This window comes from Sceloporus undulatus, chromosome 2, assembly GCF_019175285.1.
Source record: "Sceloporus undulatus isolate JIND9_A2432 ecotype Alabama chromosome 2, SceUnd_v1.1, whole genome shotgun sequence".
NCBI lineage: Eukaryota > Metazoa > Chordata > Lepidosauria > Squamata > Phrynosomatidae > Sceloporus > Sceloporus undulatus.
Window position 1 is genome coordinate 44,140,828 of NC_056523.1, and position 5,141 is coordinate 44,145,968.

The 5,141-nt window shown below is 40.1% G+C and overlaps 1 protein-coding gene across 1 annotated transcript in view; it reads right to left on the reverse strand.

Annotated features, from left to right (window-relative positions):
- The window catches only part of SUMF1 (sulfatase modifying factor 1), an 891,645-nt gene that overhangs the window by 786,015 nt on the left and 100,489 nt on the right, over positions 1-5,141 (reverse strand). The window lies entirely within an intron of this gene.

The following is a 5,141-nucleotide window of genomic DNA, read 5'->3' on the forward strand; positions in this document are numbered from 1 at the left end:
ATTAGGGAGGGAGGAGCCTCCTTCTTCAGGCCAGCCCCTGATGGTACTGGGCCAGCCTTCTCTCTCCCTCAGAGGCCGAAAGATGACAGTTAGGGAGGGAGGAGCCTCCTTCTTCAGGCTAGCCCCTGATGGTACTGGGCCAGCCTTCTCTCTCTATTCTAATTCTATCTAATTCTAAATACATAGATATAAGGCTAAAGAGGAGTAGAATTTCTTCACCATTAGGTCTAATTTATGAACCTCCTTGTCTGTTGGTGCTGAATGAGACTTTTTGAGAGACTGAGACACCTCAGCCACCACCACGTTTGGCTTCAGGTGTTCCAGCCACTCCGATTCCAAATCCACAACCCTATAGAGATTAGCAATCTTTTTTTTTTTAAATTAAAGTACTGTACTAAAAAGAAAGACATAGACATAGGATGACTGGGCTTCTCCGTGGCCCTTCCAGCCCCAGATCTCTCGGGTTACTAGATTCATATAGCTGGAAACCGTAATCTGGCTGTTCCACAGGAACAGCATGTTTTTTCATCTGCCTTGTTCGTCCTCTGGCAGCCACTATTCGGACATTTCCAAGGTCTTCCGACCACTTGACGTGGGCAGGTTCCACGAGCCTTGCTTGTTTCCCAGATCACTTTATGGGATGTCTCATACTCTGAATTTTCTTTGAAGAAATTCTTCAAAATCTGCTATGCTTTATTTAAAAAATTGAGATTATGCAATAATGAATCATTCAATTTCCATGAATTTTTTTTTAGTTTCAAATTGTATTTGTATGGATATTAAATTATGAACCGACACTAATTTTGGTAGAATGGTCATCTTTACATTTGGTAATAACGAACTAGAAGTCCAAAACATATCTATACGCAAAGTCGATTTATGTGATTCTGAAAAGAAAGTATGACCATTTGAGGAGGGAAAAATCTTTCTCCAAACATCTACCAAATCAAATTCATTTGTCATTTCAAAAAAGAAAGTAGGAAGTTTACCTTGATTTTTCTTAATCATCTTCTTAGACGCTCTATCCATGGTTGGATCGACAACTCCATTGAAATCACTCATAATTATACAAAGTTCATACTCCAATTCCAAATCCACAACCCTATAGAGATTAGCAATCTCTCTTTTTTAAAAAATTAAAGTACTGTACTAAAAAGAAAGACATAGCCATAGGATGATTGGGCTTCTCTGTGGCCCTTCCAGCCCTAAATCTCTCTCTTGGGACACTTGATTCATATAGCTGGAAATCATGAGCTGGCTGTTTCACAGGAATGGCACGTTTTTTCATCCGCCTTGTTCATCCTCTGGCAGCCACTATTCGGACATTTCCAAGGCCTTCGACCTCTTGACGTGGGCGGGTTCCACGAGCGTGTTTCAAGGGTTTGGACATTTCTAGGCTGCGAAGGTGGCATTCTGATTCTGCCACTTTTACACGCATTGCTTCCATTTCATCAGCATGTCTTTGAGCTTCCCCGTCCTGGTCTAATTGGCGCTCCTTCAGCTGTTTTTTTAAACCTTCATTTTCTTTAGTTAGGTCAGAATTTTTAGTCTTTTTTGTCTTCCATTTTTCAACAAAGAGTTCTAGGCCTGGATCCATCCTTCCTCGGATACAGACCAATCCCCGCCCCTTCAATGGCCTCAGCAGGTTGAAGCGAGGACAAATCAGAATTCATGAGAGGGAGAGAGAGAGAGTTAGCAATCTTTTTAGAGGTTGACAGGATTGTCAATGGGGTCATCCAAGAACACCCTTGTGATCTTGAAGACAAATGTCAAAAATTGAATGGGTGCCACAGTAGGGACCTCCATTTCAATCCGCTGATAAACAGTCTCGTCTCCATCAGCTCCACCTCTTGATATTTGACTTGTAAATCTAATATGTTTGCCATCCAGAGCATCTGTTCCAAGAATGCATATCAGCAATCAGTAAAGATGACTTGTGCTCAAATAAATGAGAAGAGGCTGATCTACAGGGAAGCATGTCAGAAGATGTGGTGTTTAAACTGGTAGCTGATTGAGTCAGAGATGGAGAGTGACAAGGTGGCTTCTAGGTGGCACTGGTGGTGGAAGCTCCTGTGACACCTCTGGTGGTTGTTCCTGAGGTGCCTTCTGCTATGGTGAACACAAGAGACAGGGACTTACTACAGTATAGAATAAGTGATCTAGTGGGTGGTGGTACTGTGTTTTTTTAATTTTTATTTATAAAACTTTATATACAAAACATAAAATAAAAAAAGATTCTTAATACACCATTGTGTCTGAAAATATATTGAAGCTTAAAATTCATTACTTCCATAGTTACTTTAAATACAATCCCCAACTCTGTACCACACACACTTCTCTTTTTCCCCCTTTGCTTTTCTACCTGTTTCCTCAAAGTATATTACTCAAAATAAACAAACTCCATGAATAATTAAAAGATTGCATATTGTTTATCATGTCTGCACCCTATTGTTGTCTCAACCTGCAATTTGCCATTATCTGATCCCACTCTTCCTCTATTATTGAAACATCTTTATTAGATAAACGGCCAGTGAGAATGTCCATCTCTCGGAATTCACTGATTTTTTTCTCACCAATAATCTAAATCTGGCATTACTTGACTTTTCCAGTGTTGCTCTAGTATGATTCTCGCAGCTGTCGCAGATGCTGAACATTCATTTTCTTGTAGGCTGCGACAGCTAGGAGAGTTCTAATGGTTGTGTGTGTGACTACTCCAGCAAAAGTCTCGTTGTAGTCTTCACCATATTTCTGACTGTAGCCTTTAGCTACAAGTCTTGCTTTGTATCTCTGAATCTCCCCTTCTGCATCTTGCTTTGTGGTAAAGACCCATCTACAGCCAATTGCCCTTTTTCCTTCTGGCAATTCTGACAAAGTCTATGTCTTGTTCTTATATAAAGATTGCATCTCCTCACTAGTGGCTTGCACCCACTTTTCAGAATCTGTCTTTGGCAGTCCCTTGATCTTTTTCCAGTCAGAGGGTTTTGGAATCCCTTCCTCTGTGGCATGATAAGAGAATCTGTCAGGTGGCACACCTCTATTGGAACGTTCTGACCGTCTCACCTAGACTTGGATACCTGGCTCCGCTCCTTGTGTGCCGTCCGGTTCCTCATCATTAGGCTGGTCCACTGCAGGTGTAGCCCCTTCTGGATGCAAGACTCTTGGAGGAAGAAAGGACTCCACATATTCTGGTTGCTGGTGGGAGTCTTCTTCCCCTGCAAATAAATCTGGATAGACATCTTGGTTTGGATTAGATTTAGGCTGTGGTCTTTCATCAACATAAACAGCACTTGTAAATTTGATTGTGCGTCCATTTGGATTGAGAATTCTGTAACCATTTCTAGCATAACCAACAAAAATTCCCTCTTCACTTCTGCAGTCAAGTTTGCCTCTTTTCTGTTGGGGAATGTAGGTATATGCTTTGCTTCCAAAAACCTTTAGATGGTTCAGTTTAGGCTTAACTCCATGCCATAATTGAAATGGGGTCATATTTCTGGATTTAGTTGGAAGTCGGTTACACAAGTATGTGGCAGTCTTAATGGCTTAGACCAATAGTGTTTAGGCATATTGGCCTCCAAAAGCATGGTAATGCCATTCCTTGAGATTTTCTGTGTCATTCTCTCTGCCACACCATTCTGTTCTGGGGAATAAATCTGTGTGGTCTGATGTTCAATGCCATGTTCTTTTAAAAATTCATCAAATTCAGCATTGACAAATTCAGTTCCATTGTCTGTGCGCAGGCTCTTTGGTTTGTAGCCAAATTTATTAGAGACTCGATTAAAGTACTCTTTGAATTTTTGAAAAGCTTGACTCTTCTCTCTGAGAAGGTAAATGTATGTATACTTGCTGAAATCATCAATAATAGTCATAAAGTAAGAGTTTCCACCTGCAGATTTTTGACTTATTGGCCCACAAAGATCAGCATGTAGAAGATCCAGAGGCTTGGTGGATTGTCTCTCAGTAACTGGAGGGTGTTGAGCTCTAGTGGCCTTTGCTTTCAAGCATTCTACACACTTTTCATTATTGGAGTATGTTTTGAACTTAAAGTCTATTGCAAGCTCTTGATTGGCCAGTCTCTTAATATTTTCCACACTTCTATGAGCAAATCTGCAATGCCATAAATTTGAACAGTCCTTGTGATTACACTGAGTCACACTGTTTACAGATGAATGCAAAATCTCCATTTGATAACAGCCATGAGATCCCAAATCTGCTCTAAAAATCAAATCTTTGTCACGAAACCCAAAGCAGGTTTGCTTTCTGAAAGTGACCCGGATGCCTCTTGATGTTCTGGTTTGCACACTATAAAAGGAGGCTTCTAAATCTGGAACATAGTAGGCATCAGGGATTTGTAAGGTCCCTATCCTGTCAGGACCAAGTTTTGTTTGCAAAATAACAGTCCCTTTTCCCTGAGCAAAAACTTCTTGACCATTGGCAAGATAAACAGGAAAAGTCACATTTGTATCAAAATCCACAAACCATTCTTTGTTGTTGAAATAATGCAAGGTTGCTCCACTATCCACCAGAACAGCAGATTTATATTTACCTCCAGCAATCTGAAATAATTGTTCATGAATCAAACCAATAACATGACTGGAAGATCCCTGTTTAGGTTTAAAAGCTGCTTTCTTAAAATTGCCTTTCTTCACATGCAGTTTGTGCTGCTCAGTTCCTGGCTTTATGTTGCTAAAATTGCACCCATTTGTTCTGGGAAAGAGGAGACTTTGATATGCAGATCCTCATTAACAAGTTGAGCTAATTCTTTGTCTGTGGCTTTTGCATCATAGTTACCTTCCATCAAATTCTGTCTGTTTTGAAATTCAATAATTTGAGCAACAGCATCTTGCAAGGGAACATCTCCTTTAACTTGCAGAGCTTTAATTATTGGAGAATAATATTTTGGAAGGCTAGGCAAAAATAGTCCAAGTTTTGCATGTTCTGGGAAAGATTCCCCAGGTGATGTTACTCCAGACAAAGCTGTCATAAAGCCATTGATATGCTGATTCAAAAATCGAGGATGAGACAACTTTGTGTTATCAAGTTTTATCATGAGAGCTGTTTGATTAGAAGTACTTGGAGAATCAAATACTTTCTGCAGTTTATCCCATATTTCTTTTGCATTGGTCAAACCTTGAATATGGTAA